The sequence below is a fragment of the Rhipicephalus sanguineus genome, chromosome 4, assembly GCF_013339695.2.
Source record: "Rhipicephalus sanguineus isolate Rsan-2018 chromosome 4, BIME_Rsan_1.4, whole genome shotgun sequence".
NCBI lineage: Eukaryota > Metazoa > Arthropoda > Arachnida > Ixodida > Ixodidae > Rhipicephalus > Rhipicephalus sanguineus.
Window position 1 is genome coordinate 178,255,884 of NC_051179.1, and position 25,893 is coordinate 178,281,776.

General features: G+C 49.0%; 1 long non-coding RNA gene across 1 annotated transcript; it reads left to right on the top strand.

Moving 5' to 3' along the window:
- The first annotated feature begins 22,392 nt into the window (after positions 1-22,392).
- Positions 22,393-24,677, top strand: LOC119389138 (uncharacterized). The gene is made up of 3 exons (XR_007416040.1): positions 22,393-22,486; positions 22,566-22,646; positions 24,252-24,677. It is a non-coding gene; the product is annotated as an uncharacterized LOC119389138 (long non-coding RNA).
- Positions 24,678-25,893: the final 1,216 nt, after the last annotated feature.

Sequence of the window (25,893 nt, forward strand, 5' to 3'; positions counted from 1 at the left end):
GAGATAACCCCACTAATGGAAAATATGTCTATTGTATTGTCTAAAACAAACCCTGTTTTTCTCGTTAAATGCGGATTTATGTTTTTATTTCTTCAATGGATGCATGCTATGAGCGTCCCCTTTATAACGGGGTGGTGACGTGCGCCACCAGGTTCGACAAAAAGAAGAAAAACACCTTTTTTTAAGTTGGCCTAGTACCTTGTCTACTTCGATTAATTCGACTTTAAAAAAAAAACGCAAGTTCACTGCCCTTTACGGCGGAATGCCCTTATTTTTCCCACTATTTATTTTTGTTCTTTCCCTTTCATTTTCTGCCACCAATTAATACTCTAACCGTCTCTTCCTTATTTCTATAGCGGGCGTGTTCAGCTTTCCATTGTTGTCCCTAAAAACCAAGACTTCATGAAGGCTCGTGCCCAAGCGTACACCTGAGTGGATATCTCCACATTCAGTCAGAACATGCTCCACCGTTTTCATAGCTTCCCCGCAGCATGTACATTTTTCTTTTTCTTTACTGAATCTTGCTTCAAACAGTAAAGCGCTTCGCCTTGAGTTATCATAAAATGCTTCCTTTATTATTTCGTTTTTGCCCTTTGGGTAGTTACTCAGAGCCGGTTTTTCTTCCATCGCTGCTATCCAATAAATCCTCTCCGCCTCTCTCACTTATCGCTTAACGCGAGGCGACCAACAGTCCTTTGATTCACATCCAGCCCTGGCTTCATTCACACCACTGGGTTCCCAAATGTAAGCCCCGGAACCATTACACCTTTGCACAGACCTCGAAGCACTTCGTACCTATTGTATCCCCATAATGTTATGTGCTTCATTATTGCAGCATTCCTCTTTCCTTTTGCTGCCGAGGCTTTTTCCTGTACCTCCATGTATCTATCACTCTCATTTACCCATACTCCGAGGTACTTGTATTCGCTTACCCTCGGTATTTCTTGGCCCTGTACAGGCGCCTCCTGACCACTGGGATCAATGAATACCATCAATCCACATTTATCCTAGTCCAAGAGCTTCACCTTCCCGTCCGCATATATCCGCCAGCTGCTGTATATGATCTCGACTGTCCGCATGTAAGACAATATCGTCCGCATAAAATAAACCTGGAAGCTGCTCCTCAACCGTTTGTGTACGTGACCGAGTAACAACAATGTGGCGACCTTCTAGCGCTTTTTCCATCCCCCCCATGTACAGCATGAATAACAGCGGGGACAGAGGACATGAACCCCTTGCTAATATCAACGTTCTCTTTCCTACTTCCCATTCTACGCAAACTGTATTTCCTCTCTCGAAAGCTATTCCCACTTCTTTCCCACAAGATTACGGCATTTCCTGAGCGAGCCACGCAGTTGTGGCGCCACCTGTCGTGGACGCAAAGAATCATAATGCATGGCCTGAGACCACGGTGTAAGAAAAATAATTTAGGTGTGGACACTCTCCGCCCGCCGCGAAGGAGAGCGCGTCCAGATAATGTTCGCCTTTAATACATGCGCCGGCCGCAGTTTCGTAAGGGGCGCTGCGACATGGGGGCTTAAGAAACCTATTGCGACGAGGCGAACGCGCGTTTTTCTTCATTTTTTTTCACCTCATTGCATTTTTTTAACCGTGCACGCTAGCAACTAGAGCAAGGAACGCATACCGCGTTTCTCGCGACTGGCCACGGTGTAAACGGCGCACCCGACGCACATAGTGTCCCTAACAGCGTTGCGTACGTAAAAGCGCTGCGTCTTGCTTAGAGCGCGTGAGCAGTCTTTCTGCTCGCTGACTTCTCACGGGCGCAACGCCGTTACGGACGCTACGCACGCAGCTCGTCTTCTATAGTACATGCGCCGGCCGCGGTTGCGTGGGAGGCGCTGCGACATGGGGGCCGAGAGGAGGAAAGAGGCGAACATTATGTGGACGCGCCGTCGGGCGGAGTGTCCACACCTAAATTATTTTTCTTACACCGTGCCTGAGACTGAATAGTGATCTCCTTTTGTTACTTGTAACACTTTAAAAAGGCTTTCGCTATTCCTTGTTCGCTATTTATTTTTTCAAGTGTATCAACATAGGAGATCCCGCCTGCGGTTTGTAACTTTGGGACCTCCTCCTGCATAATTACCTGCATTGTTATTACTTTGTTCACGGGACTAATAAAGATTTATTTATTTATTTATTTATTTATTTATTTATTTATTTATTTATTTATTTATTTATTTATTTATTTATGCCCGCCGTAAAATCTCAGCGGTCATGCCCAGCCCCAATAGGGACGCCGACAAAGCACTTCGCTACCAGGCTTGAGTCGACCCATGCAAGTGCACGAGGGAGATTCAGGAGAAACGTTTAACTTAGGAATAGACATCGATAGCAGATATCGGAAGCAAAAAGCGACTATTAATCATGAGCAGGACGAATGAACTAAGAGCAAAAGTGCGCCATAAGCAAACACCGCAACAACAAATGCCAGAAATATGTGATACAAACAACCCGTTATGTGTTACGAATAGAAATAAACAGTAATTGGAGAAAACAAAAGAAATACGTATGATTGAAATATTACGGATAATTGTGATTGCATGAGCTCGTTGGTTGCACAGTGTTCCAGCCAACATATACTTGGCGGTGTGTCGTGCGTCTTTCTGCGCTCGTCCAAGTAGTTGGCTGGAACTCGCGAAATATTATTCCCTCCGCACCGCGTGTAAATTAAAGCACGTCGACTGGTGCACTGGTTAAGTAATACGAAATAAAGAAAAGTTGGTACCCGGTTATGAAGTGGTTTACGCAGGGTAGCCGACGTGGGTTCACTGGGATTGTCTCGCTTGCTTCGGTGCACTACTCGGGGGTCCGATGTTCCGGGCAACTGTATTCGCTAATAAGGTACGCTACACCGTTCACAACACCTTCCAAACGCCGCTAGCAACCATGCGTTGCGGAGAAGCTGACGCTCGGGCCAATTTTTGTATTTCTCGATGGCGCCGCTGCAGCGAACTGGATTGACACTAGTCATTCACAGTAAAGTTAATCACCGGTCTCTGACACGCCAAACATGTCGATCGATGACCTGGTAGGCATGTTGCCTGCAAAAACGGAGCGCGTCTTGGCCACATAGCTGTGGTTGCTAGCCAGACCTATACGCAACTCTGCTACCTAAAGGTAGCATATACAGTAAAGAGTTTTAGTGCCGGGGCCCCCAAGCGGCCCGCGTACGCACGTTCTTGCGTTCCTTTGTACTCCCAGCCGCATCGAATACAAAGGAACGTACCCAAGCCGCTTTGGGGCCGCGGCACTAAAACTCCCTAATAAGTCTAAGCGTCTGCAAAGGAGAGAAAGGAGGAACGCAGCCCGTTGCTCCATTCTCGCTCCCTTTTTTTTAGAGTGTACATACACGTTCCCCATCTCGAAAAAACGCGTTTTTTATGTGGGGGCAAGCTAGTTGGAGAAGTTTTATGAGAGACAAGTACTCAAGTTCTTTTACTTCTTGCTTATGGGGCTACTTGATTTATCTGAAACGTGCTAACTAAAGGTAAATAGACCAGGCGCTTACATATAGTTAACATCTCGTTATTCCGTCCTTTATTTGCATTCGTTATCATTCTTTATACCTAATGTTATGTTGTAATCGCAGTAATAAATGTAATATAATAAATTTATACTTATAACTTATCATCGCAAGAGCGATCACAGAGCTCCAAAGCGGGGAAACGTTCTTGGAAGTTCCAGCCATCAACTCAAACAAAAGGTCTGCGCGCAGTCACGCTACAGAATCACTATAGAGAAACATTCTTTTTCCGTGGCTGCGTTCGTCTTGCTCCGTTATATGGTGCGAGAGCTACGCGATACTGCCGCAACAGCGTTGGAATGCGCGGGAATAGCATAGGTCCATTAAACAAGGCGTGGGTCAAAATATATTCGCTTGACAAAATATCTGGCTTGAAAAAAAGACAATTACGAATTCCGTGCCGGATGATGTTCTCTACCTCGAACCACAGGCATCCAAATGAGTAAGCGTCCAGAAGCTTATTCGCGCCTTTATTACCGAACTGGAACGAACCCCGATAATAGATCGAAATCTCTTCATCCACTTCCTGTCAGTACCTGCGTTGTCCAATGTCCACCTTCTACCGGTACAGCATCGTTAGGAAGGCATACACCATTATTGCACCACACGTGAAAGAAAAAGAGCACGATACAAACCGTGCATTACATACACTGCTGAAACCTGCAACGAAAAGCCCTAAAAAAAAGGAGTTTCATAGATGACATTGAAGAGTCGCACGACGTTCCGAAACGAGAGAAATGAAGGGATGAGCTGGAGAGCTACGTTCATCCTGCAGAGGCCACGAAGATATCCGAAAACTGCTCCAGAGGTGGAAGTCTAAAAAAAAAAAAAGACTGCCGACGCCTCCACAATTCGTAAGGCAGATGTGCGCCCTTGCGGATAGCGCAAGTGGGGATGGTAAAATAGGTGAACGATTAATCGATTAAGCGTTATAGATGTCCGCCTTTCAATTAATCGATTAAAACTGCTCGATTAATCGGTTTGGCACCCCCCACCCCGAACACCGCCGCTTGGCCGGAGCGCGTGATTGCGAGCGATGCCGAGACGCTGAAGTCGAGCGCATCTCCTCTTTTCACTACAGCGCGCATTTCTATGCTAGTAGAACGAGCCCGTAGCCAGGGGCGTAGGCAGAAATTTTGGGGGGGGGGGGGGTGCACCTCCTTGATCTGAAGTGGGGGCCGGGCAGGCAGATGTGGTCGAGTGTCATTTTGGGTTCTGTATGCCTGGGCAGAAAAAAAATTTCGGGGGCGGGGGGGGAGGGCACGGGCCCGGAGTGCCCCCCCCCCCGTCCCCCCGGCTACTCCACTGCCCGGAGCCAGCGATGGTGCTACCCCATATAGACAGAAATGAACTCGCCCTGATCTCCGTCAACCCGCCGCGGTGGTCTAGTGGTTACGGTGCTCGACTACTGACCCGAAGGTCGCGGGATCGAATCCCGGTCACGGCGGCCGCATTTCCTGATGGAGGCGGAAATGTTTGAGGCCCGTGTACTTAGATTTAGGTGCACGTTAAAGAACCCCAGGTGGTCGAAATATCCGGAGCCCTCCACTACAGCGTCTCATAATCATATCGTGGTTTTGGGGACGTTAAACCCCAGCAATTATTATCGCCTACGGCGCCCACCTCCAAGCCCTCCTCAAGGCTACAGTGCCTGGAAAGGTTTCTAACCACTATACCAAGGCTTCAAATTCAGGCAGGAGGCGGCCCCAGTCTGACGAGGCAGAAATGCACCTGACCGTTTCTCTCCAGCTCACAGCGTACTGCCTTCACCTCCTCTCACTCCCCTTTCTTCTGTCGCGTGCTGGTTAACCGTCGGCAATGTACACGTAGGGCTTGCGCGCTGTATTGCGTTATTATTACGTTTTGGTGTGTATACTGTTTCTTTTGTCATGTCATAATGGCGAGCAATCGCAGAGGAGCGCGGTGTGGACATTTTTCAGGGGCATAGCCAGAAATTTTACTCGGAGGGCGGGGGGGGGGGAGGGGGGGGTGACCGTACTTTATGTATGCTCGTGCGTGCGTTTGTATATGGGCGTATATATATACGCACCATCCACTCGCTTGTTGCCTCGTCAAGCCCACCATTTCGCCGTTCGCGACGACCTGCTCCACCGACGCAATTACAACGGCGACGGCCGCCAGTGGCTACTAGTAATACCCCGCAGTCTGCGTTATGACATATGCGAGTCGTTCCACTCTGATCCGCAGTGTGCACACTCTGGGGTATCGAAAACCTACCACCGCATTCGCCAACGTTACTTTTGGCGAGGGATGTACCGCTACGTGGAGAAGTTCGTTCGCTCCTGCATCGATTGTCAGCGCCGCAAAACTTCAACGCACCTGTCGCCGGCAGGTCTGCAACCTCTACCTTGCCCTGACCGACCGTTTGGGCGCGTTGGCATCGATTTATATGGGCCACTTCCCCTGACGTCCGCTGGTAACCGCTGGGCCATCGTCGCTGTAGACCACCTCACGCGGTACGCTGAAACTGCTGCCCTCCCTGCGGCTACAGCGCGCGATGTGGCCTCCTTCCTGCTCCACCGATTCATGCTGCGTCAGGGTCCACCCCAGGAGCTGCTCAGTGATCGATGCCGTGTCTTCTTGTCGGAAGTCGTCGAAGCCATTCTCAAAGAGTGCAACGTTGTTCACCGCAAAACTACTGCTTACCACCCGCAGACGAATGGCCTCACCGAACGCTTCAACCGCACGCTAGGCGACATGCTCTCGATGTACGTCGCCGCCGACCACACGAATTGGGATGTCATTCTGGCCTTCGTCACGTACGCCTGCAATACCGCTCCTCAGAGCACTACTGTTTTCTCACCATTTTTCTTATTGTATGGCAGGCACTCGTCGCACACCATCGACACAATCCTTCCCTACAAGCCGGATCGATCTGAATGTGCGCCTATTTCTGCCACAGCCAGACTTGCTGAGGAGTGTCGCGAGCTCTCCAAGACCTTTACTACGCATAACCAAGAGCGGCAGAAAAGCATTCGCGGTGACACCACCAGTTCTGTGCCCACGTTCCTTCCTGGAGCGCTCGTATGGCTCTCGGTCCCAACCACTGCACCTGGCCTCTCTTCCAAACTACTGCCCAAATACGAAGGCACCTACCGTGTCGTCGAACGCACATCCCCGGTCAACTACCTGATCGAACCCATCGACACATCTTCGGACATGCGCCGTCGAGGGCGCGACATTGTCAACGTGGCGCGCCTGAAGCGCTACCATGACCCGCTCATAGTGACAAGCTGCTAGGTCGCCAGGCGGCTCCCTTTTCGTAGCCGGGGTAAATGTAGCGAAGCGTTCCTACTCAGTAATGGGTCGTCCTCTCGAGCGCCTTCCAGTGGGTCGTTCTCTTCTCTGAGAGCACGCCCCTCGTGCAGAGAGTCGGCCCTGCTTTGACTGCCGCTGCCGTGCGCCGTCGCTGAGTGCCCGTTAATAAACGTCTTGACAAAATAAATAAATAAAATAGCCGGGCGAGCCGTCTTACTTCCTGGATAAACTGCACGGCGGACTCGTCAGGGCCTTGCCACAACGTTTTGAAAGTGGCGCGGAAGCACGTTGCATCAACTTGATTTTGCGTCCAGATGCTCGAGGGTGGCTTTGTATGCGTCTTGTGCAGGCTCCGGAGTTGACCGGTTGGTTCCTGGCTGCGGCTCGTCCTCGATGGCACTGAGGTTGCGGTTAAGGCCTTCGATCCCCAAGGCGTTCAAGAGGAGCGCCTTCTTGTGCTCCTGCGTGGATAGATAGATGCGAAATGCTAGATCCGATAGATAGATAGATAGATAGATAGATAGATAGATAGATAGATAGATAGATAGATAGATAGATAGATAGATAGATAGATAGATAGATAGATAGATAGATAGATAGATAGATAGATAGATAGATAGATAGATAGATAGATAGATAGATAGATAGATGCGAAATTCTAGAGGCTCGTGTGCTTGGATAGGTGCACGTTAAAGAACTCTAGGTGGTCCAAATTTCCGAAGCCCTCCATCACGGCGTTTCTCATAATCATATCGAGGTTCTGGGTTGTAAAACCCCCGCATTTTTTTAGGGGGCGAAGCTCCTTAGGGTGCGGGTCGCTCCTTCCTCTGTAGTAGTATCTGCTAGCCAGTTTCTTGATTGAAAAATTGGCCGCGTATCTGCGTGCTTCGCTGCAAATGTCGTCTAAAGACGATAGAAGAGGCGCTGCGTGAGATATGGACGCCATCTGGCAATACGTCGGGAAACATGAGTGCTGTGTGGCGGGCTGGTAGTCGCGGCGCTGCAGCAGGCGAAGACCGGCGGTGACCCAGCCAGCCCGAACGCGCGGTTTGGCGCGAAGCGCTGAAGCAGAAGAAACGTCCGCACTCAACGAATACTCTCCGCACACTCTTTTATTTACACGTCGCCTGGGTAAAACAGGAATGCCAGAGCGGCGCCCCATGGCATTCGTACAGTGCAATACAGAACCGAAACCGAAACACAACAATGAGCTCGTGCAGAGGGCACGGAGGAAGGCAAGTTTCAGTGCAGTCGCATTTTCAGCGCAGCTTAAGAAACTAGGGTCTTTAGAATTACGTATGTATGCATTTTCTATTAAAGGAACACACCACCTGTTCTGTCCCCTCTTGAAGAGAGCGGCCATGTGATGTGTGTGTTTGCCTTTGAAGTGCCGCCGAAGGAACGTCTTTTCCCGCCGAAGAAGCGTCCTTTCCCCACATATGTCCCGACTGGGGGGCCCCTTCTTATCTTCGAACCCCTTCCTTTGTTACCCACTTTACCGGGCGCGCGTGCGACAATCAGAGTGCAGCTCGGCGTCGTCTTTGTCGGCTCATGGAGAGTGAGAAAACGCCGCCGACGAAAGAAGAAACGCAAGCGGCAGTCTCGCCCCACCAGCCCAACCAACAGCACCGCTTTTTTACGGGGACCGAGTGCTTGCGAATGTCTTAAATGAAATGTATCTCTATTCCTGCTAATTGAAGTTAGTTTTGTTTAAATGTTCACCAGTGTTCGACCGTTAACTGGCTGGATAGCGGACGCTTTGACCCGTCAAATGCGAGCTGCGAGCCCAGCATAGTAAAAAAATTACACCATCTCCCGCTAAAGGGGACCATGAGGCGATGCGAAGCCGGAGCACTTGCACGATCGCGTTCCGTTGGCGTTTGTTGGGCATGCTACCGACCTCGCGTCGTGGAACGCGAAGAGGGACGCTACGCGCGTCGTATCTTCCATCTAGCCTGGCCGTTAATTCTCACAGGGCGAGCGGGGAACGCGGTCGACAGGCGGGCGAGAGGGGGGCAGCGTAGGAGAGGAGAGAGAAGGGGAGGGGACGCGCATGCGCTCGAGCTCATCGCGGCGTTGCGCAGGAGAGAATTTCGGCATGTCTAGCCCGCGTTTCAGAGGAAGAGTGGAAATGGGGATGGGAGAGGGGTATGGGAGAGGGAAAGTGGAGAGGGGAAGGGGAGAGGGTGAGTGGTGAGGAGGTGTGCGGAGAGGGTATGCGCATGCGCAGTAAGGGTGGTCACGCCGCACACCACCACCACCACCACCGGATTGAGCTCCGCCTTAAGATACTTCGCATCTAAAAAAATCACAGCATATCCACGGAGTGAATGATGATGAGTGGGCGAAGCTGCGGAGGTTCATCGGTAAACCGTGAATCTTCCGTGAAGTCTGCCCAGTACATCATCACCGACGTGAGATCGGGCGCGTTTATACTAAAGGTTCGATGAGTTATGACGAGTTGCAGCTCACTTTAATTTTACATGTACGCTGTGAATTTTTATTGTTTAGAAAACCATTCCTTTAGAAAACATCTGGCGTCTTTCGTTAAGCAGCTGGCGTCTTTTCGTTTTGCTTTAGAAACATCTGGCGTTCTTTCGTTTTGCTTTTACAAAACATCTGGCGTCTTTCGTTGGTTTATTTCATCAATCAACGGCGTTTTGAACAAAATTTTTATTGTTTAATCACGCACAGGAGAAATCTCACCAGGCACTAACTTGGAGGTAAACAATGGCTGCTAATGGGAATGAGAGACAGAAGAAGTCGGCTTTTAGCTAACACTTACACTTCTTCTTCTACTAACGTTTCCTACTGGAACATGCCAATGGCTGCTAATGGGGAATGAGAGACAGAAGAATTCGGCTTTTAGTTAACACGCACGCTGCGAATTTTTTATTGTTCACCAACGCACAGGAAAAATCTCCCACCGGCACCACCTTGGAGGTCAAAGCGTAAGACTGGTTACGCACTACGACTACGACTACGACTACGAGGGACGAACGGGTGCCGCCTTAAGGAGCTTCGCCCCTAAAAGCGAGACAACTGCCATCGGCCGCCAACTCAACGTCCGCCGGCAATGGGATACGTCGCCACGGCAAGACCCCCGGTTTGGCCCAGACATTCGCCTTCTGCAAGAATTACATCGCCCAGGAGTTGAGCAGCTGACAGCACAAGGGCAGCAACAAGGTGGGCTCGTTTCATCCTTCAACGCGCAGCTTAGCACCATTTGCTTCACATACGTCCGCTTCGAGACAAAACGTGAAACACGCAAGAATGGATCAGGACAAGCTGACGCATGAGTGTCGAAATGTCACATCAGAGGATGAAGCTTCTACATCAAACATTCGACCGCAAAGAACAGCAACGCTTTCGATGAAGGCTAAAGAAATTTATGAAACATGCCGCGAAGAGCACTGCCGCAAACTAGACGCTGTTTGGAAGAACGTGGAGATCGCTCTCCATAGGCTGTCATGCGCCAAGGAAGGACATTTTACCAGTGCCGCAACGCACCTTCGTGCAAGTTACGAGCGCTACGAGCGTGTCACCGCAAGATACGCTTCCTTTCTCGACAAGGGAGGACCGTTAGGTGGCGCCGACCAGTACTGTCGTGACCGCATGTGCTCTGCGAATTTTCCAGTTTTTTGGCGGAAGATTGTGTGTGCGACCAATTTCGACAGTCGTCTTGACTTTTTGAAGTTGTTCCGCATCGACTGATACCGACCACGGTTGTAAGTGACTGGAAAGTTTTGTTTAAAAGCGCCAACGCACTTTCCTCTTGTGCGAGCTCGGAAAGGCCATTGCCGCCATGTAGGCGGCCGCTGGAACGCTGGTGTGCGCGTCGTGCGCGCGCTCGATGGCTCTTGCGAATGAATCCCCCGACGCAACTGCGCGTCCCGGACCCTCGAAGATGACGGACACGCAACGCCAAGACCTTGATAACATGGATTTTCAAGACTCCGCAGCTCACAGTTTCCCAACGCCAAGTGGACCCAGCGTCAGAACGCTGGGATCGCCAGTCAACACCAAGCGGATGGAGCCTGGCAGACGGTGCTCACTCTGCGGAAGAAAAAAGCTCTTGCAAAGGAGAAGAAGGCCAAATCAGTGGATTTTTCGGGGACCTTGAACCACCAACAAGCTTCCACTGGTGAAGCAACCGGAAAACCTAAACACAAACCAACCTACAGGCGGCTACCCCCATTGCCCAAGGACGATTTTAAGATAGTGGTGCGACCACATCAGGGGCTCCCGGTCAAGAATTTGACAAGTCCACTACTGGCGGATGCCGTGATTGCTGCTTGCGGCGGGCAAATATCAGGTGACCAATTCTTGCTCAGAATCAAGCCAGGCTCCAACATCTTTATTGTGTCGACGCCACACCAGACAGTGGCGGACTACGTTAGACGCATTACCACACTAAGCATAAACGGACGGCCACACTCAGTCAATGCCTACGTAGCGACAAGTGAAGGGACAACCAAGGGCGTAATTCACGGCTTGGACCCACACACGACGCCTGAAGCACTAAAAGCCAATCTACGAGTACGCACACAAGGGGTCGAAATTCTCCAAGCACGCATGTTTCGGAACACCAAAACGGCCGTTATCACCTTTTTTGGAGGGATTACACCTCGATACGTCTATTACAACGGCGGAGAACTTCCCTGCTATTCCTACAAAGTAACCACTCAGGTGTGCAAAGTGTGCCATCAAGTGGGTCACCGATCGGACGTCTGCCCCCAGCCGGACACTCCAGTGTGTCACATATGTGGACAACGGGACCCTGTAGCCGGACACGATTGCACTCCCAAGTGTGCAGCTTGTGGCGAGGGTCACTTGACAGGAGACCGAAGTTGCAGGAAACGGCTCAAACGTCAACGAAACAGAACTCCGAAGGGTAGCGCGCACCAGCCTGCCCAGAATGACACCTCCATGAAGCCACCTCAACGCCTGCGTTGGCTGAGTTCCGACGATGGAGAATCTGCACCGGACCAATGGCCAGAGCTGCCTGGGACTCGCCCAAGGTCCAGATCTAGTTCCAGATCGAGATCCGGATCCCGGACACGAAAGAATTCTAATCGCAACGCCCCACCTCATTCCCACTCACCCAAATCTCCTAAATCCGGGGCTTCCGGCTTTGCGAGCAAGCAAGCGCCTGGTTATGACGAGGTGAGCTATGCACGAATCGCTTCTCCCGCTGCTCCAATAACGGCAAATCCCGAGTATCAAAAAATCGTTAACGAAAACAAGCTCCTCCGTGAGAGCTTGGAAGATATAAAACGAGAGTTGGCCTCCCTCAAAGCTAACCGCGGTACGGAACCGAACAAAACAACACTTGCTAAAGCGGCCTGCACGCCTGGCCAGGTTACAACGACACCGAATACTATGGAAGGCACATTACAACAAGTAGTGCAGCAACTACAAAGCATGCAAAGTTTTCAGCAGCAGATGTATGCAGAATTCCAGAGTCTAAAAAGTTATGTCGATGAATCCATCGCCAGCATAAGGACCGTGGCTCTTAAACGAACGAAAAGCAGCCAGGGTGCTCCATCTATTCGTCGTTCGAAGCCGCTCCCAACATCAGAGAGCGAAAGCACTATTCATGGCGAGTAAAACACGAGCACACCTCGACTATCTCGAAATTTGGCAATGGAATTGCCGCACCTTCCACAAACGGGCGGCGGCTCTGAAACAATTTCTTAATACGGCGCCAGTAAAACCTGATGTCATTTGTCTACAAGAGATCGGTAACAAACCCGTCAAATTGAGCGGCTACTACACGATATCGAATCCAAAATACCCTAAAGTCGCAACGTTGGTTCTCAAGGACATAGCGACTAGTATAGATTATAAGGTAACTAGCAACATCAACCACCAAATCGTAAGAATACTACCGCACAAGCGTACCAAAGCCAAAACCATAATCATTAACGTTTATAGCCCACCTAAACAAAAGAAGGCCGATTTTGAGGCACTCATTCGGTATGCCAAGAGTAATTCCAGCACCCAGGATCGACTACTACTACTTGGGGACTTCAATGCCCCTCACACTACCTGGGGTTACCGAAGAGATACTCCCAAAGGCCGCGAACTCGAGCGAGCGGTTGACGCGCAGGGCCTCCAACTTATCGTACTCCCACAACACCCGACGAGACTGGGCAACAGCGTTAGTGCAGACACCTTTCCTGATCTTGCATTCATAAGCGATATCGACGAGGTGTTCTGGAACAACCTAGGAGAGAATCTAGGCAGTGATCATTATATCTTGAGCGTCTCGATAGCCTCTCCGAAAATTCGGCAATCCTGTGGGCATGTGGTAATCACAGACTGGGTAAATTATCGTAAAGTGCCCATGCCTGATATTATACCCGATAGCGCTGAAGACTGGGCAACGCACATACGAGAGGCTCACAAAGCAACTTCTAAGCGGGTAGCGCTCACAGTGGAAACCCCGGTAGTCGACAGCCATCTGCTACATATGTGGGAAGCCAGGAGAGGGCTCACCAAACGATGGAAGAAACAGCGACTTAATCGAAAGCTGCGCCACAGAATTGCGGAGATATCCGAACGGGCAAACGCTTACGCACAGCAGTTGGAGACAGTCAGCTGGGCGTGTTTTTGCGACTCACTTCGCGAAACATTACACACCTCCAAGACATGGGCAATACTGCGCAGCATAATGGAACCTGGTAAAACCAAAACGGCCGCAAACCGCACTCTCAAGAAGCTCGCCGAAGAATTTCCAGGAACAGATCACGCTCTCCTGACTAAGCTCCGAGAGAAGTATGTAGGCCCGGTCACTACTCCCCCGTGCACCTTACCATACCGAGGGCAAGAAAATGCAGCGCTCGACGCACCGATAACCCGGTCAGAACTATTTGCTGCAGCCCAAGCAGCAAAGCGCAATACTGCCCCCGGACCTGATCAGTTAACAAACGCTATGATCCGGAACCTGAGCGACGAACACATCGAACAGCTTACTCGGTATTTTAATGAACAGGTATGGGAGAGAGGAGTGGTTCCACAACATTGGAAGGAAGCCAAAATCGTCCTTATTCCGAAACCAGGAAAAACCCACGCCCTACAAAATCTCAGACCAATATCACTAACATCCTGCCTTGGCAAATTATTTGAAAAGGTGATTCACACACGTCTCACGTCTTACATCGAAGATCGAAACCTTTTTCCAACTAACATGTTTGGATTTCGTCAACATTTATCAACGCAGGACGTTTTCCTACTCCTTCGGGAAGAGGTCCTTTGCAATACCACGGTTGGTACAGAACATCTCGTCGTAGCTCTTGATTTGAAAAGCGCATTCGACACTATGTCACATGAGCTTATCTTATCTGAGCTAATTGACATCGGTTGTGGGCAAAAAATCTATAACTACGTCCGCTCTTTCCTGACCGCTCGCACTGCTACAATAGGCATAGGCGCTACGCGCTCAGATCCTTTCCACATGCCCAATAAAGGTACACCGCAGGGGGCGATACTCTCCCCCCTTCTCTTTAACATCGGCATGAGACGCTTAGCCAAATCACTCGACGGCATTCCAGGGCTAGGGTATGCGTTATATGCGGACGACGTTGCCCTATGGGCCGCCAGTGGCTCTTTAGGACAAAAAGAACAAATCCTACAAGACGCAGTGACCGCTGTTGAAAACTTCGCTCGCCGCAGCGGAATGAGCTGTGCTCCCGAAAAATCTGAATTTATTAGAATCCGCGGCCGAGGCCGTAGAACTCACGAGCCGGTCAACCTCTTTCTAGGAGACTACCAGATAAGAGAGGTCCAGAAAATGCGAGTCCTCGGACTCTGGCTTCAGAGTAACAAGCGAGTGGACCACACAATCAAAACTCTCCGAACAACGGTGAAGCAGATCTCCCGTATGATTTATAGAGTCACCTATCACCGAAAAGGTTTCAAGGAAGCTGAGACGCTCCGGCTTGTTCAGGCTTTTGTCCTCAGTCGGCTGACATATAGTCTTCCTTTCCAGGACCCCAATAAGACAGATCTAAAGGCCCTAGATGCGTTGATCCGAACATCGTACAAAGCGGCTCTCGGCCTACCTATCGGAACATCCACTGAACGCCTAGAAGCCCTCGGTATCCACAATAATTATGAGGAGCTACGCGCGGCAGTGCTCATTTCTCAACGCGAAAGGCTTAGCTTAACCGCTCCTGGAAGAAACTTGCTATGTCGTGTAGGTTACCCATCTCGTCCTCAGTATGCGGGAGAAGAACTGGAGTCCATGGCTAAACAGGTACGTGAAAGGATCTTAGTAGCCCCTATTCCCAAAAACATGAGCCCACAATACCACAAAGGTCGTAGAAGCGCTCGAGCTCGCAAGTTACAGCGGCAATTCGGGGCAAATCCTGACACGGTGTACACAGATGTCGCCCGATGCGGTACCAACAAGTACGCCCTTGCAGTCGTAGGAGCGGCCGCAAGTCAAGGGCTTCTGACATGCGCCACTACTCGAGCTGCGTCCGCGAATACCGCAGAAGCTTCAGCAATCGCGCTAGCTATTAAAACTAAGGATATCCTGGGACAATCATCACTTATTCTTACCGATTCCAAGGTCGCATGTAGACTCTTTCTCACCGGGAGACTACCACACAGCACCATTCGCCTATTAGGACCCGACCTAACGCAGGACCATGCGATCATCTGGTGCCCGGGTCACGCAGGACTCGATGGCAATGAGAGAGCGGACGGCGCAGCTCGTGCTTTTATCAACCGAGCGGCCGACCACTCCGACGAAAGCCCTTTCTTACCGCGAGACATCCTTGAGCACCAACGGCTTGAGTGACGACAGTACAGTCCACCCCACCCTGATCTATCCGGGCGGGACTCTTACGACTGGCGCCGTATACAAACACATACATATCCGAACCTTTCTTTGAAACATGCCATTCACCCCACAATGTACAGCGATAGCTGTCCGTGGTGCGGAGGCAGGCCCACTCTCGCCCACATAACGTGGGATTGCCAGAACAGGCCACCCGAAATTAACTCGCCGCAAATAGCCGGCAAAATTTCCGGAAGGGAGCAGTGGGAGACTTTGCTCGCCAGCGGGGATCGGGTGGTGCAACTAGCACTCCTCGACCAGGCGCGGCGGGCCGCTCAAGCCAGTGGAGCCCTGGAATAGGGGCCCCACCCACCCGCTCCCTAAACACTTTTTTTCTTTTTCTTTTTTTTCCTCAATAAACGTTTTGATATATATATATCTCGACAAGGCGAACACGTCTGAAGCCAGGCAGGAATTACAGCTCCAAAAGGCAATCGATGCAGACCGTGAGGCGATCGTCAGCGAGAAGTTACTTGAGGCTACGCAACAAGAACGCGACAATGCACAAGAAACAGCTTCGCAGTTCTCTATATCGGCCCACTCAAGAGCTTCCTCACGATCACGACGATCGGGCTCCTCCACGATCAGCCTAGCCGCTGTGCAGGCACACGCGCAAGCCGAGGCCGTCAAAGCAAGAGCTGAGTTTGGTCGTAAAGAGGCCGTGATGCGCCTAGAGAAAGCAAGAATTGAGGCCGAACTTGAAGTCTTACAGCATGAGAAAGAAGCAGCTGCAGCAGACGCGCAGGCAAGTGCACTCGAGGCAGGCGTAGAACAGGATGGCGGGGAGTGTGTGCGCCCGCACCCACCTATAGACCGAGCACAACGGGTTTCGAGCTACATCACTGAGCAATCAACCATACGTGATGCAGAGCTTGCGTCTCTTCGGGCGACTGTTGTGCACGCAAGAAGCCAGAGCTTGGAGCATGCCGAAGCAACAAACCGCCACACGGACTTGCATCATTATCAGCAGCCGCCTGCGTACACGCCGCCGCCCAACAGCCCCAGCTCGGAGCTTGTCGGTGTCCTTAAGTTCCTGTGCCGAAAGGACCTTGTTTCTACTAGACTGACGAAGTTTGATGATCGACCTGAGAACTTTCGTGCTTGGAAGTCATCTTTCAAGGGCGTCATCAGAGATGTAAATCTTTCTGCGCAAGAAGAGCTCGACCTCCTTATCAAATGGCTTGGTCCTGAATCATCACGTCAGATTCGAAGGTTGTATGTATGTGTATGTCGATGACTTTTCGAAGGGCTTAAACGTCGTGTGGAAACGGCTTGACGACACCTTCGAACGTCCCGAGGCAATTGAAGATGCGTTGCTGAAGAGGTTGGAGGACTTCCCAAAAATACCGTACCGGGATAATGCCAAATTGCAAGATCTCGGCGACCTCCTGCTGGAACTAGAAGCTGCAAAGACTGATCCGTACCTCGCCGGTCTTAGCTATTTGGATACTGCGAGAGGTGTAAACAAACTTGTTTCGAAGTTACCATCCGGGCTTCAAGAGAATTGGATGTCAGTGGGAACAAAATACAAACAACAACACAACACTGCATTCCCACCTTTCGTGGTTTTCTCCAAATTTGTTCAAGATCAGGCAAGCATGAGGAATGATCCTAGTTTCATCTTGCAACCGCAAAATATGTCGTCTTCGTGCACACAACAAAAAGAAGAAAGTACGACCAAGACCCCGCGGCAAAAATCATCCGTGTCAGCAAGAAAAACAAACGTGGATCACGCCTTCGAACAGTTCCAAGAAACCACTCCAAAGGAGCTGCTCGAGTCGAAGAGCTTGGAAAAATGGTGCCCGCATCACAAGAAACCTCACCCCCTTGAACGGTGTTGCGCTTTCCGGGAAAGAGCATTGGAAGAGCGGATAACCTTCCTCAGAGCGCAGGGTATCTGCCTACGATGTTGTTTATCCACAAACCACACGCAGTGGCAATGCAAGGTGGTCGTGAAGTGCCATGTATGCAGCAGTGGTGACCATGCAACAGCGCTCCACCCATCATCTCCGTGCTCAGAGTCGCCGAAGCCTGCTCAACGCGATAACAGCTCCGCACATCATTCGGAAGGAAGAGTCACATTTACGCGTACCGAGGTAGCAAACGCGAACGACAGCTACAGATCATGTGCTAAAATCTGTCTCGTGGATGTGATTCATCAGTCTCAGCCTGAAACGACACTCAGAGCATACGCTATACTCGATGAGCAGAGCAACCGTTCATTGGTCAGGCCAGAACTTCTCGACGAGCTCAGTGTGGAGGGGACACCCACCAGGTACACACTACATACTTGTTCCGGCAGTACTGAAGTTGTTGGAAGGATCGCTCGCGGCTTCTTCATACGGAGCGTATCGGGTGATGTCAAGCTTCCCCTCCCGCCTCTTCTCGAGTGCGATGAGATTCTAGACAACAGGGAAGAAATTCCAACACCAGATGCGGCATGGAACTACCCTCACCTGTCAGCCATTGCAACTCACATTCCGCCTCTAGAGGAGGCAAGAATACTGCTTCTCCTAGGCCGAGACGTACTCAGAGTTCACAAAGTTCGCCAGACCATAAACGGGCCGCTTGACGCTCCTTATGCACAGAGGCTCGATCTCGGATGGGTCATTGTCGGAGACATTTGCGTGGGTCGTACACGCAAAACAGGCACTATAAATGTGTTTAAGACACACGTTCTCGACAACGGACGACCATCTCTCTTCAGCCCATGCACAAAACATTTCATCGTGAAGGAAGCGCCGGTCCTCTGCGCTACGGATAGACATCGGGCCCCAAACGGTTTCTCATCAGTAACACCATCAGATGACACCCTAGCACCTAATCTATTCGAAACAACGCGAGAAGACAACGAGCGTGCCCTCTCTATAGAAGACAGGGCATTCCTCAAGATAATGGATAAGGAATTAAACCGAGACAAGTCAAACAACTGGGTCGCCCCTCTGCCTTTCCGCTCGCCGAGAGGCCGGCTTCCGAACAACAGAAACCAAGCTCTTTCTCGACTGTACTCGCTGCGACGCACGTTGCGAAAGAACCCGGAGACAAGAGAACGCTTCGTCAACTTCATGAAAGAGCTGTTCGTCAAGGGTCATGCAGAGGAAGCTCCACCACTTAACGCGGACGAAGAGTGCTGGTATTTACCCATATTCGGCGTTCACCATCCTCAAAAGCCCGACCAAATCCGTGTGGTGTTTGACTCCAGCGCTCAGCACGAGGGAGTATCCCTGAACGGTGTCCTTCTCACCGGACCCGACCTGACAAACAACCTTTTGGGAATACTGATACGCTTCCGGCAAGAACCAGTGGCGATCCCAGTAAAAAAAAGTGAATGGGTCCAACTGGTCATACCAGTTCCCAGCAATTGGTCCCAAATGGAATGAATTGGAAACCAATTGGAATGCTGCACTTCAACAGGGAGGACCAATTGGACCTCACAGTTCCAAGTGGTCATTCCAATTGGTCCACCGTTCGCCAATTGGTCTCCCAAGTGGAATGCTTCTTAGTCCAATTGATGTCAGAAATTCCAATTGGCCTCCCAATTGGAATGCTTGTTGGTCCAATTGGATGTGCACATTCGAATTGGAAAAGCACTATACAATCGTAGTAGACCCATTGTTTGAAATACTTAGTTGCAATATGTTTCTAACTAACATGGCAACCCTAAAAAAGGTAGGTCATGCTCTTATATATATATATATATATATTGATGTCAGAAATTCCAATTGGCCTCCCAATTGGAATGCTTGTTGGTCCAATTGGATGTGCACATTCGAATTGGAAAAGCACTGACCTACCTTTTTTAGGGTTGCCATGTTAGTTAGAAACATATTGCAACTAAGTATTTCAAACAATGGGTCTACTACGATTGTATAGTGCTATATATATATATATATATATATATATATATATATATATATATATATATGCATTCAGCCGGATAAACAGTTGACAGACAGTTTGATTGAACTGGCTCACCAGTTAAGCACCAGTTAGCTTTAATTGGATGACCATTTGTGATCAACTGGTTAACCATTTGGGAACCCATTAGCTTCAACTGGATGATCACATCTACTCAATTGGTCAACCAATTGAATACCACCTGCAAGCCTAGCCACTTTACAACCGATGCGAAGTTTGCGAACAGCCGCCGCACTTCGCTGACACGAGAACACGGATAGGGTATAGTGTTCTAGAATATTGGGTAGTGAGCCCACTCTCCGGGGAGAGGGTACGTTGCCGCGGCGCAAAAAATGTAAACGAGTTTTCGTTTTCCTGAGTGCCCGCGTGGCGGCGCTACCATCGTCAGCAATGGGAGCCTTCGCGCCTTCGCCCCGCTGCTGTAGGGCTGCTGCTGTGTTTCGTCGTCGCTGCAGGTTTTCGGCCGAGCATTGCTTCGTCAATACGTTTCATTTTTGAGTTCCTGTAGTTGTGAATAATGTAGATTGGTAGCAAGACTTGTTCACGGGCTGCTTTTCATGTGAAGAACTCCATGCAGACAGCATTTTAGATGTGCTGACCATTGTGAAAGAAGGCTTTGGCAAGAGGTTGGGTGCCGAAGCCATGCCTCAATGCTCTCTCAAAAAATAATCCAATTCTATGTTGTTACGCGACTTCATTTTTACATTAAGGGGCTAAACACAGACAGAGCATGCAAACGCCAAAAAGCAAAGCACTTAAAGATAAGCCGCTCCTCTTAATTTTTTTTTTCCTTGCTATAGAAGATTTTTTAAATTTCATTATTGTTCCTGCGTTTAGATTTTACAAGTGTAGGTTAAACTTGAAGTATGAATCTTCTCTGGATATTCTTTTTCTGTTTCACTGACCCAAATACAAGAAAATGCCAGATTTGAAAAACAAGCAAGATAGTATATGTTGCCACTCGCCATGCATACTATAGCAATAAACCCTTGAATAAGTGCCAACTCTGCTTAATTCAATTGTGAATGGTGGCTTTGGTCCTTGGCGTACCATCAACAGTCGATTAATATGATCTACCAGAACGTCAGTAGATCTGTATAAAAATGCATGTGTTTGAATGGAAATGTGTCTATTATTTGTCATTTTTTTAGTATTTCTTCTGATTCAGTATCTTTACGTATTGTGTGAACAATATGTGTTGAGTATTCATGTGCTTTTGTGAACTTTTTTAATTTATGCTATGCTAAGTATGCTATTGAAAATATTTAGCGTCTCTTTGTGAGTATTTTTCTAGCATCTGGGCTGTTTTAGGAGACATGCTTTTTGCCGCACACGCTGATAAGTGCAAAATGAGGCAAGGCCCTCTTCAAGCTATTTCAGCTTTTTTCCATCTGTTTTCACTTTGAAAAAAAAAATGAAAGTGATTGATACGCATGGATTTTGTGGAGTAAGGTCATTGTGCTGCTCCACCAAATAAACTTTTCACTTATTTCCGTGAACGATTGTTGTCTACATTTTACCACACTTTCATTACAAATTCATTTTTCTAAACACAGGAGCGCGGACAAATAGTTCTGTAGAAAAGAGTGCAAATGAACCTTTTAGGCATATTATAGTGTCAGTAGAATTGCTAACTGAATTTTCCACTCAACTGATAGCGGTGTTTGCATGCAATTTCTTACACAAATATAATTTCCAGCATGTGAGGGGTCTTCAGGAAGCAAAATCTGATTGCATGGTCTACCCTTACCTTCCGTCTTTTATTTCTTGGGCATTATTAGGATAGGTCTTTCCTGCAGCTGTGCACTCCCACACATTTTCTTGCACTTTTCAGGAGAATATATCAACTGAGAGCGCGTAAGGTGCTTAAGTTTGTAGTAATATTGTTTTATTTAGTGAGAATATGACCTCACTAAAGAGACTACCGAGTACAAACGCTAGCATGAAAATATTGGTCTCTTTTATCTAAAGGCAATCGATGTCAGTGCACGTTAAAGAACCCCAGGTGGTCGAAATTTCCGCAGTCCTCCACTACGGCGTGCTTCATACTCAGAAAGTAGTGCTGGCACGTAAAACCCCATAAATTAATTAATTATCTAAACGCAATAAAACTGCGAGATCTTTTTTTTTTTTAAGCGAGAGCTCGCTACTGCAATACAAAACTGGCGGTTTACAGCATATATTGCATCCGGCGCCCGCTGATGACGCGCCCATGTTTAGCGATACTTCATGCGCCAGAACGACGGCCAAAGCAAGAATATGCTCACGCAAAAGAAACAAAGCAACGAAAATGGCTATGTACAGGGGTTGCACAAGAGTAGTTTGTGCTTGAAGCGCTGACAAACTATAACCTTCGCGCTGAGGGCAGCAACGCGTCGCTTACATTGCAGGTGGTGGTGGCGCCATCTACCAGGTGAGACATAAAGTGCGTCAGTGCACGGCCTCCAGTCAGCCCACTACCCCTTTCTAGAACACTTTAGATAGGGTGCCTTGATGCCCGCGCGCTCAGCGGGGGCGCGCGCATCGAGGCACTCTAAACACGGACAGGAAACGGCTGAACAAACATTGGTTTCGTACTAACAACCTTTCCAAAAAAGTTGCACTTGAAGAGGTAACATAAGGTAAAAATACGCTCTAAAATAAAAAAACAATTCTTGCTTACAAAATTTCGTACTGTTTGTTGACACAAGCGAGAATATTAAAATTTAGTTTTCTCAGAAGTGCGTGCGTTGCGGCAAGTTCCATCAGCATAGTCATCGCGATCGGACCGCGCTTTTTTGTGGACGCATCAGACTACATCAGACGCATCATGCCACAGGTCACCGGCGTATTTTATATGCGGCGTCTTTGAAATATTCATGTTGGCACAGTCCGTGGATTCAGCCACATTCGAGGTAAGTATTTTACTTTTGAACTTCTGCAATTGTTGCATTATTAGCAGCTTTCGCACATTTCGTTCTTTACCCTAACTAGTGTTGGCTCGCGACTGCAGCCAACTGCAGTGGACACGGTGACGGGCGCAGCAAGCATGACGTGTGGGAGCTACTGTACGCGGTAAGTCTTGTTACATCGCTAACATTTTCATCTTGTAGATTGTATGAGCGGAAAACAGCAGGAATAGAAGGAAAGATCTTGACAGGACAGACGCTCAACTTACTACTGCAGTTTATTGGAAATTTTTCTCACGGAGAGCACGGAATCGCGCATGTGCAGCCACCTTATCACAAGCGAGACAAGGCCAACAGGAAGGTTACTTATCCGAACTGCCGCCCGTTAACTATTTAAAAAGCCTATTTCTTTATCATTCAGCGCTACCGAGGGAACACTGATGCACGGGGTTGAGTTTGCTTTAATCTGTAAAGCTTCCATGATCTCGGTGGTCAGTCTGTGTTTTGATTTGCTAAGAACATTAGTGCTCGTAAACTGCCGATTGCACCCGCAATCTCCGCAGTGCAGAGTGAGGTGCGTGCCACCTGCGAGAACCTTCCATGACGATGCATGTTCTCTGAGTCTGTCATTTAGACATCGGCCCGTCTGGGCGATGTACACTTTTCCGCAGCTCAATGAAACTGTACACGACCTCATCGGTACAGGGAACAAAGTGCATGACCCTGACAGTCTGCTAGTTGCAGTGGGTGGCACGTTGTTAAAGGAGTTAAAGAGGACAAATGCTACCAACAACAAGGATAAAAGGAAAACAAAAGATTGTGGTCATGCCGTATGTGCATTCTGTGTCGCACAATTTGAAGAAGATTGGTCGCAAGCATGGGGTTGACGTCGTGCTCACAGCCCCTTGCAAACTGGCCAAGCTGTGCTCCATGGTTAAATATCATGGGAAGGGAAAAGTGAACCAGAAAGGTTGCACAAAAACACATGCCATGCCCTTTCTTCCCTGTACCGATGAGGTCATGTACAGAGTTCCGTTGAGCTGCGGAAAAGTGTACATCAGCCAGACGGGCCGATGTCTAAATGACAGACTCGGAGAACATGCATCGTCATGGAAGGTTCTCGCAAGTGGCACGCACCTGTCTCTTGAGAAAGATTGCGGGTGCAATCCGCAGTTCACGAGCACTAATGTTCTTAGCAAATCAAAACACAGACTGACCACAGAGATCACAGAAGCTGTACAGATTAAAGCATACTCAACCACGTGCATCAGTGTTCCCTTCGTAGCGCTGAATGATAAAGAAATAGGCTTTCTAAATAGATAAAGGGCGGCAGTTCGGATAAGTAACCTTCCTGTTGGCCTTGTCTTTCTTGTGGTAAGGTGGCTGCACTTGTGAGAAAAATTTCCAATAAACTGCAGTTGGAAGTTGAGCGTCTGTCCTGTCAAGTTCTTTCCTTCTATTCCTGCTGTTTTCTGCTCATACAATCTACAATATGTTGCACCAACTGGCCCAGCATACCAACTTATTGAACATTTTCATCCTTCGTGCAGAGGTGAACACACTTGTCTAGAACACTCGAACAGCACGCTTTGGACTGTACTGACGACGTTTGCATGCATGACTGCTTAGGGTGAATGCTCGAGCGTGGGCTATCTCAAACTGCTCGTGCTGGAGCGTGCTGTTACAGCATTTTAGACAAATGTGTTGTCCTCTGTACTCAGCCATGTAGCTCATTTTCCTCACAGTCTTGTCATATTTTTCTTTCACGCAGCATGTCTCATTGCTGACGCAACGCGGAACAAAGAAAGAACCCTAAGCAACGAGAATATATCCGCGACCTTGTCTCCTGAAGCTGAAGCAGAACGGGCAACAGTTTGACAACGAATACCCTTGGTAGCAGGAATTGTATAGCTGTACTATGAAGCCCCCTCTGTATGAGATGTTTTCACCGAACAACTGTTGTGTAATAAAGGCTCTTCGTGTTGAACACCACCTAGTTTCAATTGGGTGACCATTTACTATTAACTGGATTGCCTGTTGAACACCAGTTCACTTTAACTGGTTACCCATTTGGACACCGGTTAGCTTCAATTGGATTACCACATCTATTCAATTGGTTAACCAATTAAACACCACCTAGTTTCAATTGGGTGACCAGTTACGATTAACTGGATTACCAGTTGAACACCAATTCAGTTTAACTGGTTACCCATTTGGGCACCAGTTAGCTTCAATTGGATGACCATGCGTGTTCAAGTGGTTGACCAATTAAACACCACCTAGTTTCAATTGGGTGACCATTTACTATTAACTGGATTACCAGTTGAACACCAATTCACTTTAACTGGTTACCCATTTGGGCACCAGTTAGCTTCAATTGGATGACCATGCGTGTTCAAGTGGTTGACCAATTGGACCCGTCTATGTCAACTGGTCAACCAATTACCACTAGCTCTACCCAAATGGTTTACCGATTGGATATGAACTGGTTTACCAATTGGATGTAATTGGTGCGTTCCAATGGGTGGCGAAATTCCAATTGGTCGAAAACCAGTTAGTGCCAATTGGTATTTTTCCAATTGGACCACTTGAGTTTTTTTGACTGGGATAACAGCAGACATCGAGCAGATGTTTTACAATTTTGCTCTTCGCGAAGACCATCAGAACTATCTTAGATTCCTCTGGTTTAAGGACAACGATATCTCCCGGGAAATCATGGAGTGCCGAATGAAGGTCCACGTTTTCGGCAATAGTCCTTCGCCCGCTGTCGCAGCATATGGGCTTCGGCGGACTGCTCAAGAGGCTGCTCAGCAATTTGGTGAAGACGCCAAGAGGTTCGTTGAGCGAGACTTCTACGTTGATGATGCTCTCAAGTCCCTTCCGTGCGAGGAAGACGCCATCAGCCTGCTGCAAAGAACGCGGGAAATGGCAACATCTAACATAAGACTGCACAAAATTGCGTAAAACAGGCAGAACGTGTTGAATGCATTTTCTCCACAAGACCGTGCGCAGGGACTGAGGAGCCTCGACTTCAACAAAGACGCATCGCCTATGCAAAGAAGCCTTGGTCTACTTTGGGATGTAGGCAACGACACCTTCGTGTTCAGAGCTCCTCTTCAAGATAGGCCTTACACGCGGCGAGGGGTGTTGTCGACCGTCAACAGTCTTTTCGACCCGCTGGGTTTCGTGGCACCTATAACGATTCAAGGGAAGAAACTGCTCCTTGACCTCGTGACGGAAGGTTATGACTGGGACACACCGCTTTCGGATGAAAGGAAACAGAGTTGGGACGAGTGGAAGAATTCTCTCCAGGCACTTCATCACCTTCATGTGCGGAGAACTTACGTACCACACTCAACTGCTGAAGCCGCAACGAGAGAAATTCACGTGTTCTCAGATGCGTCCACAGGTGC